Below are 13,272 nucleotides of genomic sequence, written 5' to 3' on the forward strand. Positions count from 1 at the left end.
ATGTATTTATAATTTTCAAGCTAGAATTATCTTTAGAGACTCAAAATTTTCATTTTCTTTTCAGCAAGCAAACCAAAATCATGTTAAGTCATACAAGTAATGAGTAGTGCTTAGAACTACAAGTTACATCTCATGACTCTGTCCAGTATGTTTTTTTTTTTAGTCGTGCTGTTTTGTTGTTTTGTCTTAGTAATTCCTTAATTTTAACTTGTGAAGAAATCTATCATGAAGAATAATTCTTTCTGACAGACAATTAAAAACTGGGGCCTAATTGGATTCTTCTTTTTATGATAGGTTACTACAGAGAGAAAACCCTAATGGTACATTTGAAAGGAAGTATTATACTGGATTGGAATCTTCAATATAATGTTGTTAGAATGAGAAGCATTTGTCCTTTGGGTTCTATTAGTAGTGATATTAGATTTTTTGTTTTTTAGATTTACCTAACATTTCCTCTCCTCCTACTCCCTACCCTTCTCAGCTTCCTTCTTGCTCTCACCTGTACTCAAACAAATAACAAACAATCATTAGAGTTTGGAAGGGATGAAGAAATGTGGTAACAATACTTGCCTTTGAATAAATGACTTGTACCTCAGACATTTTTGAAAAATTGGTATCTCCTCTGTTTCTGAGAGCTCTTGAGACTCTGGATTTTATTACAAATGCATTCCAGAATTTAAAGGTATGGGCAAAAGGCAAGAATTACCTAGTTTCCTAGAAGGAAGACAGTGGCTAAAGATTGATAAAGATATATAAAGAATTTTTATTTTTCTGAAAGGTCGAATCAGTAGAAGAGATAATTTTGGAATAATTCTTCCTGTTCAGGAATAGATTTCAAGTTGCTATTGATTTTACTTTCTACCACTACAGTTCTTCATTTTATCCTTGTGTTTTTGTTTTCCTTAAGTGGCTTTTGACTGTAAGTATTGTAAATGGAATAGAAAAAAAGAAGACATTTTTTCCATAAGCCTGTCTAATGTAGAAGAAATGAAAGGTTCATTGAGAATAATAGCTTATTGTCTACTTTGGTGATATACTATGACTGTGCTACCTAGTAACACTTTCTTTCATTGAAATATAATTGACATACAATATTAGTTTCTGGTGTACAACATAGTGATTTGACATTTGTATACGTTGCAAAATGAACACCGTAAGTCTGGTTACAATCCAGCACCATAGAAAGTTAATACAATATTAGTGACTATATTCCCCATGCTGTACTTTACATCCCCATAACTTATTTATTTTATAACTGGAAGTTTGTACTTCACGATCCCCCCAACTCTATCCCAGTCCTTCCTCCCTCCCTCGCCATGGTAACCACCAATCTGTTCTCTGTAGCTATGAGTCTGGGTTTTGTTTTGCTTTGCTTGTTTTGTTTTTAGATTCCACATATAAGTGAATTCATGTGGTATTGGTTTTTCTCTGTTTTACTTATCCCACTTAGCATAACTTTATCCTCAAGGTCCATCCATATTGTCACAAATGGAAAGATTTTATTCTTTTGTATGGCTGAGTAGTATTCCATTACACACACACACACACACACACACACACACACACACACACACACACACCCCATATCTTTATCCATTGATGTGTCATCCATCAATGGACACTTAGGTTGTTTCCATATCTTGACTATTGTAAATCATGGTGCAATGAACATAGAGATGCATATATCATTTCAAATTATATTTTTGTTTTCTTTAGATAAATACCCAGAAGTGGAATTGCTAGATCATACAGTAGATCTATTTTTTAATTTATGAAGAACCTTCATACTGTTTTCCATAGTGGCTGCACCAATTTACATTCCTACCAACAGTGCACGAGGGTCCCTTTTCTCCACATTCTTGCCAATGCTTGTTATTTCTTGTCTTTTTTATAGTAGCCATTCTGACAGTTGTGAGGTGATATCTCATTGTGGTTTTGCTTTGCATTTCCCTGATGATTAGTGATGTTGAGCATTTTTTCATGCACCTTTTGGCCATCTTTTTGTCTTCTTTGGAAAAATGTCTATTCAGATTCTCTGCCCATTTTTTTATTGGGCTGCTTTTTGTTGTTGTTGAGATATATGAGTTCTTTATGTATTTTGGATGTTAACCTCTATTGGATATATGATTTGCAAATATCTTCTCCCATGCAGTAGGTTGCCTTTTCATTTTTTTGATGGTTTCCTTTCCTATGCAGAAGCCTTTTAATAAATGTAGTCCCATTTATTTATTTTTGCTTTTGTTTCCCTTGCCTTTGGAGTCAGATGCAAAAAAAATCTCTAAGACTGGTGTTAATGAGCTTAGTACTGCCTGTGTTTTCTCCTAGGGGTTTTATAGTTTCAGGTGTTATATTTAAGTCTTTAATCCATTTTGAGTTATTTTTTGTATATGGTATAAGATAGTGGTTCAGTTTCATTTTTTGGTGTGTAGTTGTCCAGTTTTTCCAACACCCTTTATTGAAGGGACTATCCTTTCCCCATTGTATATTCTTGCCTCTTTTGTGTAAATTAATTGACCATATATCCATGGGTGTATTTCTGGGCTCTCTTTTCTGTTCCATTGATCTATGTGTCTGTTTTGTTGCAAATACCGTGCTGTTTTTATGATTATAGCTGTGTAGAATAGTTTGAAATCAGGGAGCGTGATACCTCCAGCTTTGTTCTTATGTCCCAAGATTGCTTTGGCTATTCAGGATATTTTATTGTTCCATACAAATTTTGGAATTATTTCTTCTCATTATGTGAAAAATGCCATTGGAGTTTTGATAGGTATTGTGTTAAATATGTAGCTTGCTTTGGGGAGTATGGACATTTTAACAATATTAATTCTTCTAATCCATGACCATAGAATGATTTTTACTTATTTGTGTTTTCTTCAATTTCTTTCATCAATGTCTTTTGGTTTTCAGATCTTTTACCTTCTTGGTTAAATTCATTTCTTGATATTTTATTCTTTTTGATGCAATTTTAAATGGGGTTGTCTGATTTCTGTTCCTGATAGTTCGTTATTTATGTATAAAGACAACAGAGTGTTGAATATTAATTTTGTATCCTGTAGCTTTAGTGAATTCATTTATTAGTTCAAATAGTTTTTTGGTGGACTCTTTAGGTTTTTTGACATATAATATCATGTCATCTGCAAATAGTGACAATTTTGCTTCTTCCTTTCTAACTTGTATGCCTTTTATTTCTTTTTCTTTCCTAATTGCTGTGGCTAGGAGTTCCAATATTATGTTGAATAAAAGTGGGGAGAGTGGGCATCTTTGTCCTGCTCCTGATCTTAGAGGAAAAGCTTTCAGCTTTTCAATGTTGAATATGATGTTAGTTGTGGGTTTGTCGTATATGGCTTTTATTTTGTGAGGCAAGTATTTTAGTACCATGTTGTTTAATTTCCATGTTTTGGTGGTTTTTCCAGTTTTCTTCTTGTAATTTCTATTTTCACACCATTGGGGTCAGAAAAGATACTTGATATGATTTCAGTCTTCTTAAATTTATTGAGACTTGATTTTTGGCCTAACGTGATTGATCCTGGGAAATGTTCTGTGTGCACTTGAGAAGAATGTGTGTTTTGCTGCTTTTGGATGGAGTGTTCTATATAAATCTGTTATGCCCATCTGATCTAATGTGTCATTTAAGGCTGATATTTTCTTACTGATTTTCTGTCTGAGTGATGTATCCATTGCTGTAAGTGGGGTGTTAAAGTTCCCTACTATTGTTATATTGCTGTTAATTTTCTCTTGAAGTTCATTAGTATTTGTTTCATATATTTTGGTACTCCTATGTTGGGTGCATACATATTTATAAATGTTATATCTTGCTGGATTAACCCCCTTATTGTTACATAGTGCCTCTCTTTCATTTATTACAGTCTTTGTTTTAGAGTCCATTTTGTCTCATATGAGAATAGCTATCCCAGCTTTCTTTTCATTCCCATTTGCATGGAATGTGTTTTTCCAACCTTTTACATTCAGTCTGTTTGTGTCCTTATGTGTGAAGTGAGTCTTTTGTAGGCAGCATATAGATGGGGCTTTTTTTTTTTGATTGGAGAATTTAGTCCAATTTATGCTTAAAATAATTATTGATAGGTGTGTACTTAGGACCATTCTGTTATTTGTTTTCTGGCTATTTTTATAGTTTCTCTCAATTCTTTTTCTCTCTTTCCTTGTGGTTGGTGATTTTCTTTAGTGCTTTGTTTAGATACCTTTCTCTCTCTCTTTTTTTTTTTTTGAATAGATCTTTATTGGAGTGTAATTGCTTCACAATACTGTGTTAGTTTCTGTTGCACAACAAAGCGAATCAGCCATATGCATGCACATGTCCCCATATCCCCTCCCTCTTGAACCTCCCTCCCATCCTCCCTATCCCACCCCTCTAGGTCATTGCAAAGCACCGAGCTGATCTCCCTGTGCTATGCTCCTGCTTCCCACCAGCCAACTATTTTACATTCGGTAGTGTATATATGTCGATGCTACTCTCACTTCGCCCCAGGTTCGCCCTCCCACCCCATGTCATCAAGTCCATTCTCTATGTCTACCTCTTTTTTCCTGCCCTGCAACTAGGTTCATCAGTACCATTTTTTTTTTCATTTTTGGATTCCATATATATGCATTAGCATACAGTATTTGTTTTGCTCTTTCTAACTTCACTCTGTATGACAGACTCTAGACATCCACCTTACTACAAATAACTCAATTTTGTTTCTTTCTATGGCTGAGTAATATTCCATTGTATATATGTGCCACACTTCTTTATCCATTCATCTGTCAATGGACATTTAGGTTGGTTCCATGTCCTGGCTATTGTAAATAGTGCTGCAGTGAACATTGTTGTGCATGTCTCTTTTTGACTTACGGTTTTCTCAGGGTATATGCCCAGTAGTGGGATTGCTGGGTCATATGGTAGTTCTATTTTTAGTTTTTTAAGGAACCTCCATACTGGTTTCCATAGTGGTTGTATCAATTTACATTCCCACCAACAGTGTAGGAGGGTTCCCTTTTCTCCACATCCTTTCCAGCATTTATTTTTTCTAGCTTTTTTGATAAGGGCCATCTTGACCAGTGTGAGGTGCTACCTCATTGTAGTTTTGATTTGCATTTCTCTAATAATTAATGATGTTGAGCATCTTTTCATGTGCCTTTTGGCCATCTGTATGTCTTTCTTTGTGAAATGTCTATTTAGGCCTTCCACCCATTTTTTAACTGGATTGTTTGTTTTTTTGATATTGATCTCCATGAGCTATTTGTATATTTTGGAGATTAATCTTTTGTCATTTCATTTGCAAATATTTTCTCCCATTCTGAGGATTGTCTTTTGGTCTTGCTTATGGTTTCCTTTGCTGTGCAAAAGCTTTTAAGTTTAATTAGGTCCCATTTGTTTATTTTTGTTTTTATTTCTGTTACTCTAGGAGGTGGGTCAAAAAAGATCTTGCTGTGGTTTATGTCAAAACAAGTGTTTTTCCTAAGTTTTCCTCTAAAAGTTTTATAGTGTCTAGTCTTACATTGAAGTCTTTAATCCATTTGGAGTTTATTTTTGTGTATGGTGTCAGGTAGTGTTCTAATTTCATTCTTTTACATGTAGCTGTCCAGTTTTCCCAGCATCACTTATTACAGAGGCTCTGTTTTCTCCCTTGTATGTTCTTGCCTCCTTTGTCGTAAATTAGGTGCCCATATGTGCGTGGGTTTATCTCTGAACATTCTATCCTGTACCATTGGTCTATATTTCTGTTGGTGCCAGTACCACACTGTCTTGATAATTGTAGCTTTGTGGTATAGTTTGAAGTCGGGGAGCCTGATTCCTCCAACTCCTTTTTTCTTTCTCAAGATTACCTTGGCTATTCGGTGTCTTTTTTGTTTCCATATGAATTGTAAGATTTTTTGTTCTAATTCTGTGAAGAATGCCAGTGGTAGTTTGATAGGGATTGCATTGAATCTGTAGATTGCTTTGGGTAGTATAGTCATTTTCACAATATTGATTCTTCCAATCCAAGAACATGGTACATCTCTCCATCTGTTTATGTCATCTTTGATTTCTTGCATCAGTGTGTTATAGTTTTCTGAGTACAAGTTTTTGCCTCCTTAAGTAGGTTTATTCCTAGGTGTTTTATCCTTTCTGTTGCAATGGTAAATGGGAGTGTTTCCTTAATTTCTGTTTCTGATTTTTCATTGTTTGTTAGTGTATAGAAATGCAAGAGATTTCTGTGCATTAATTTTGTATCCTGCAACCTTACCAAATTCATTGATTAATTCTAGTAGTTTTCTGGTGGCATCTTTAGGATTTTCTATGTATAGTGTCATATCATCAGCAGACAGTGACAGTTTTACTTCTTTTCCAATTTGGATTCCTTTTATTTTTTTTTCTTCTGTGATTCCTGTTGCTAGGACTTCCAACACTATGTTGAATAAGAGTGGCGAGAGTGGATATCCGTGTCTTGTTCCTGATCCTAATGGAAATGCTTTCAGTTTTTCACCATTGAGTATGATGCTTGCTGTGGGTTTTTCATATATGGCCTTCATTATGTTGAGGTAGTTTCCCTCTATGTCCATTTTCTGGAGAGTTTTTATCATAAATGTGTGTTGAATTTTGTCAAAAGCTTTTTCTGCATCTATTGAAATGGTCATATGGTTTTTATTACTTAATTTGTTAATGTGGTGTATCACATTGATTGATTTGTGTATATTGAAGAATCCTTGCATCTCTGGGATAAATCCCAATTGATCATGGTGTATGATCCTTTTAATGTGCTGTTGGAGTCTGTTTGCTAGTATTTTGTTGAGGATTTTTGCTTCTATGTTCATCAGTGATATTGGTCTATAATTTTCTTTATTTGTGATATCTTTTTCTGGTTTTGGTATCTTCGTAGAATGAATTTGGGAGTGTTTCTTCCTCTGCAATTTTCCGGAAGAGTTTACAGGGAATTGATTTTAGCTCCTCTCTAAATATTTGATAGAATTCGCCTGTGAAGCCATCTGGTCCTGGACTTTTGTTTGTTGGAAGATTTTTAATTACAGTTTCAATTTCATTACTTGTGATAGGTCTGTTTATATTTTCTAATTCTTTCTGGTTCAGTCTTGGAAAATTGTACCTTTCCAAGAATTTGTGCATTTGTTCATGGTTGTCCATTTTATTGGCATATAGTTTTTTGTGGTAGTGTCTTATAATCTTTTGTATTTCTGCAGTGTCAGTTGTGATATCTCCTTTTTCATTTCTAATTTTATTGATTTGTGTCCTCTCCCTTTTTTTCTTGATGAGTCGGGCTAAGGGTTTGTTAATTTTGTTTTTCTATCAAAGAACTAGCTTTTAGTTTTATAGATCTTTGCTATTGTTTTCTTTGTTTCTGTTTTCTTTATTTTTGCTCTGATCTTTATGATTTCTTTCCTTCTACTGACTTTGGGTTTTCTTTGTTCTCTCTCTGGTTGTTTTAAGTGTAGGGTTAGATTGTTTATTTGAGATTTTTCTTGTTTCTAGAGGTGAGATTGAATTGCTATAAACTTCCATCTTATAACTGCTTTTGCTGCATCCCATAGGTGTTTTCATTGTCATTTGTTTCTATGTATATTTTTATTTCTCTTTGATTTCTTCGGTGATCTCTTGGTTATTTTAGTAGTGCACTGTTTAGCTTCCATGTGTTTGTGTTTTTTACAGTTTTTTTCCTGTAATTGATTTTCAGTCTCATAGTGTTGTGGTCAGAAGAGATGCCTGATATGATTTCAATTTTCTTAAATTTTTCGAGGCTTGATTTGTGACCCAAGATGTGATCTTTCCTGGAGAATGTTCCATGTGCACTTGAAAAGAAAGTATATTCTGCCACTTTAGGGTGGAATGTTCTGTAAATAGCAATTAGAACTATCTGGTCTATTGTGTCGTTTAAAGCTTGTGTTTCCTTATTTATTTTCTGTTTGGATGATCTGTCCATTGTTGTAAGTGGGGTGTTAAAGTCGCCTACTATTATAGTCTTACTGTCAATTTCTCTTTTTGTGGTTGTTAGCATTTGCCTTATGTATTGAGATGCTCCTATGTTGGGTGCAGAAACATTTGTAATTGTTATATCTTCTTCTTTGATTGATCCTTTGATCATTATGTAGTGTCCCTTCTTATCTCTTGTAACAGTCTTTATTTTAAAGTCTATTTTATCTGATACGAGTATTTCTACTCCAGCTTTCTTTTTCTTTTTTTTTTTTGTGGTACGCGGGCCTCTTACTGTTGTGGCCTCTCCCATTGCGGAGCACAGGCTCCGGACACGCGGGCTCAGTGGCCATAGCTCACGGGCCCAGCCACTCCGCGGCATGTGGGATCTTCCCAGACCAGGGCACAAACCCGTGTCCCCTGCATCGGCAGGTGGACTCTCAACCACTGTGCCACCAGGGAAGCCCTCCAGCCTTCTTTTGATTTCCATTTGCATGGAATATATTTTTCCATCCCTTCACTTTCAGTCAGCATGTGTCCCTAGGTCTGAAGTGGGTCTCTTGTAGATAGCATGTATATGGGTCTTGTTTTTGTATCCATTCAGTGAGTTTGTTTCTTTCAGTTGGGGCACTTAAACCATTTACATTCAAGGTTATCGATATGTTGTTCCTATTACCATTTTCTTAATTGTTTTCAGTTTGTTTTTGTAGGTCCTTTTCTTCTCTTGTGTTTTTTCTTCTCTTGTATTTCCCCCCTAGAGAAGTTTCTTTACCATTTGTTGTAAAGCCGGTTTGGTGGTGCTGAATTCCCTTAGCTTTTGTTTGTCTGAACAGCTTTTGACTTCTCCATCGAATCTGAATGAGATCCTTGCTGGGTAGAGTAATCTTGGTTGTAGGTTTTTCTCTTTCATCAGTTTAAGTATATCCTGCCACTCCCTTCTAGTCTGCAGATGTTCCACTGAGAAATCAGCTGATAATCTTATGGGGACACCTTTGTATGTTATTTTTTGTTTTTCCTTTGCTGCTTTCAATGCTTTTTCTTTGAATTTAATTTTTGTTAGTTTGATTAATATGTGTCTTGGTATGTTTTTCCTAGGGTTTATCCTGTACAGGACTCTCTGTGCTTCCTGGACTTGGGTGACTATTTCCTTTCCCATGTTAGGGAAGTTTTCCACTATAATTTATATATTTGCTCAGACTCTTTCTTTTTCTCTTCTTCTTCTGGGACCCCTATAATTCAAATGTTGGTGCGTTTCATGTTGTCCCAGAGGTCTCTGAGATTGTCTTCAATTGTTTTCATTTTTTTTCCTTTATTCTGCTCCTCGGCAGTTATTTCCACCATTTTGTCTTCCAGCTCACTTATCCGTTCTTCTGCTTCCATTATTTTGTTATTGATTCCTTCTAGTGTATTTTTCATTTCAGTTATTGTGTTGTTCATTTCTGTTTGTTCTTTTTTTTTTTTTTTTTGGTGGTTAACGGGCCTCCCACCACCACGGCCTCTCCCATTGTGGCGCACAGGCTCCGGACGTGTAGTCTCAGCGGCCATGGCTCATGGGCCCAGCTGCTCTGCGGCATGTGGGATCTTCCCAGACCAGGGCACGAACCCACGTCCCCTGCATCGGCAGGCGGACTCTCAACCACCGCACCACCAGGGAAGCCCTCTGTTTGTTCTTTAGTTCTTCTAGATCTTTGTTAAACATTTCTTCTGTTTTCTTCACCCGTGCTTCCATTCTATTTCCGAGATTCTGGATCATCTTTACTATCATTACTCTGAATTCTTTTTCAGGTAGATTGCTTATTTCCTTTCCATTTATTTCGTCTTGTAGGTTTTTACCTTGCTCCTTCATCTGTGACATATTTTTTTTTTGCTGTCTCATTTTTTTTTTTTTTTTTGAGTGGGATTGTGTTCCTGTTGTACTGTTTGTTTGGCCTGAGGCTTCCAACACTGGAGTTTGTAGGCTATTGGGTAGAGCTGGGTCTTGGTGCTGAGATGAGGAACTCTGTGAGACCTTACTCTAATGTCTATTCCCTGGGGTCTGAGGTTCTCTGTTAGTCCAGTGGTTTGGACTCAGAGCTCACACTGCAGGAGCTTCCGCTCGAACTCATGCTTGCAAATCAAGATCCCACAAGCCGCATGGGGTGGCAAAAAAAAGATAAAAAACAATAACAAAGTAAAAAATAAAATTAGAGTAGGAAAATAACAGATATGTTAGCAAGAATATAAAAATAAAAATATAGATGAATCAGCAATCAGAAGGTACATCCGTACCACAATAGTAAAAAAGAGGAGGAGGGAAAAAGAAAAAAAAAGGAGGTGGGGGAAAAGCCTTGGCTGTGGAGAGTGGGGGCCTAAACAAGGGCAAGGTTTGGGTGGTGGGTGGGGCCAATGCTCAGGACCCACAGGGCTGGAAAAGGCTCTGGGGGCTGTGGGGGGTGGGGCTTAGGCTCAAGGAACAGAAGGGGCCCACACATGCTCTCACCGCACCCCCCCCCCACCTCCCCGCCCCCATCTCAGAGGATATGGGACCTCTCCTGGGAGCCAGCAGGCTTTCTGGCCTTGAGTGGGCAGGGCAAACTCCCTCTTTTCCTCTCCTGCTTCTCTGGCCTGGCGTCTGGGAGGGCCCCTCCTGCCTGCCTCTCTTGATCTCCCCAGCCTCCCTGTTTTGCCCCCAGGATCCACATGGCCTGGAGGGGGCTTTAGATTGCAGGGTACCAGCCTGGGAGCTCAGCAGGCTCCCCGGGCCCCAGTGAGCAGGGTAATTGCCCTCCGCTCCTCTCCCGCTCCTCCTGGATGGCCCCTTCCACCTGCCACTCCTGATCTCCCTGAACTCCCTCCTATGCCCCCATGTAGGACCCATGTAGCCTGGATAGGGCTTTGTTGGGGGGGTGGAGACTGGCTTGGGAGCTCATCAGGCCTCCTGGCCCCTGTGGGACAGGTGATCGCCCTCTGCTCCTCTCCCGCTCTTTCCGGAGAGTCCCTCCCACCTGCCTCTCCTGATCTCCCCTGCCTCTCCTGTTCTCCCCGGCCTCAGGGACACCAATTTTGTCTGGCCTCCACTTGTCCTCCGCCTTCGGTCCCTCTTCAACCTACCAGTTCACTTGGGGAGGATCCTCCCATCTCCTTGGGAGTTAGAGTCCTCCACCAGTAGCTGGCAGACGCTCTAGTTGTGGGGAGACACTAACTCCAGGTCTTCCCACACAACCATCTTGACTCCTCTCTCTCTCTCTCATTTTTATTTGTGTATTTACTATAAGTTTTTTCTTTGTAGTTATCATGAGGTTCACATGTATATCCTATGTATATAACAGCCTATTTTAAGTTGATAGCAACTTAGGTTTGAGTACATTCCACAATTCTACAATTTTTACTACCCTCCACCACATTTTATGTTTCTGATGTCACATTTTACATCTTTTTATTTTGTGTTCCCTTAACACATTAATGTATTTTTAGCTAATTTTACTTCTTTTATCTTTTAAGCTTCATGGTAGCTTTATGAATGGTTGGTCTACCGTCTTATATATTTACCCTTTCCCCCGAGGTTTTTACTTTCATAAGTTTTCTCGATATTAATTAGTGCCTTTTTTTTCAGCTTAGAGAAGTGACATATAACATTTCTTATAAGGCTGGTTTAGTAGAGACCTCTTTTAGCTTTTGCTTATCTGGAAAACTCTTCATCTTTTCTCCATTTCTGAATAATAACCTTGCCAGATAGAGTATTCTTGGTTGTAAGTTTTTTCATTTCAGCACTTTGCGTATGTTGTGCCACTCACTTTTGCCCTGCAAAGTTTATTCTCAGAAATCTGCTGATGGTCTTAACTTTTGACATTTTTATTATAATATGTTTTGGTTGGATCTCTTTGGGTTTATCTTATTGGAATTCTCTGGGCTTCCTGGACTTGGATGTCTGTTTCCTTCCCTAAGTTAGGGAAGGGTTCAGCCATTACTTTTTCAAATAGTTTTGCCCTTGCTCTTTCTCTTGTTTTTCTGGGACACCTATATTGCCTATGTTATTTTACTTGATCATGTTCCACAGGTCCCTTATTTTTCTTAAAAACATTTTTTTTTCATCTTACTGTTCTTTCTGTGTGAGTTCCATTGCTTTGTCTTCCAGTTCACTGATCTGTTCTTCTATTTCATCTAGCCTGCCGTTGAACCCCTTTAGTGTAATTTTCAGTTCATTTATTGTACTCTTCAGCTCTGTGACTTCTGTTTGGCACTTTCCTATATTTACTATCTCCTTGTTTGAAGTTCTCACTGTGTTCATCCATTCTTCTCTTGAGTTAGGTGAGCATGTCTATGACCATTACTTTGAATTATTTTTCAGGTAGATTACTTCTGTATCATTAAAGTTTTTCTCCTGAGGTTTTTGTCTTGTTCTTTCATTTGGAGAATATTTCTCTGCATCCTCATTTTGCCTGACTTTCTGTATTTGTTTCTTTATATTAGGTGAAACAGATAACTCTCTCAGTCTTGAAGGTGTGGACTTGTGGATGTGAGGAGCCTTCTTGTTCAACCTTGCCTTAGCTGTTCGTTGTCTTTCAAACCTTTGCAGTTGTCTGAACTGCCTGATTTATTCTTGATGTGTCCTCATTGATGAGAGTGTACCAAGGCCTGTAAGTGTGTGCCCAGGGGAGGAATATCACTTAGCACCTATTTTCAGGCTCATTGGCAACCAAATCTTCAGGCAGTGGCTTTTAAAGTATGCAAATGTATACATTCCTTTGGGGCCAGAATCGTAATCCCTGCTGGCCACCAGTCCAAGAGATCTGGAACATGTCCCCTGGGTGACAGTTGCAAAATTCAGGGCTCCAGATGAGTTTATAATCTCCTTTCTGGGAGGTCTTGTTGAGCTGTATCATGGCCAGAGGGATGCCCAGGGCTTGTGTCTTTCTGCTTACATTACCTGGGAGTGCCTTCTTATCCCTGGATGTATGTGAAATCTGAAACTTGTCCCTCAGACTGAAGCTCCAGGCTAAGTAAATAGACCTTTTTCACAGGAAGACTGGAGTTGTATTTCAGTTTGCTGTCTGTGTAGTGTCCTGAGAGTGGTGACCTGCCAAGAACTGTCTCTCTGATTGTTACTGTTCTGTGGAGCTCTGTAGCTCAAGTCTCTTTGGCCACCAAGGTCAGGTAATCAAGTAGTGTCCCCTGTGTGGATTGCATGCACCCGCTGGCTTTAGCAAAGGCAACTAATAGCTAAAAGGGCTGAGTCATGCTAACCAGCTTCAGAAAAGCAGTGAGAAAATATCTTGACTGTGTGGTACTTGCATATGTTTCTGCAGTGCTGTGGGAGAATGCCTTGTCTGTGGATGTGTGCCAGTTTTAGGCCAGGAGTGGGAGAATGCCACAATTGCTTCTACTGTCCCATC

The 13,272-nt window shown here is 38.2% G+C and overlaps 1 protein-coding gene across 8 annotated transcripts in view; it reads left to right on the plus strand.

Annotated features, from left to right (window-relative positions):
* EXOC6B (exocyst complex component 6B) overlaps positions 1-13,272 on the plus strand; it is a 708,873-nt gene that overhangs the window by 243,030 nt on the left and 452,571 nt on the right. The window lies entirely within an intron of this gene.

The sequence above is a fragment of the Globicephala melas genome, chromosome 12 (assembly GCF_963455315.2).
Source record: "Globicephala melas chromosome 12, mGloMel1.2, whole genome shotgun sequence".
Classification (NCBI taxonomy): domain Eukaryota; kingdom Metazoa; phylum Chordata; class Mammalia; order Artiodactyla; family Delphinidae; genus Globicephala; species Globicephala melas.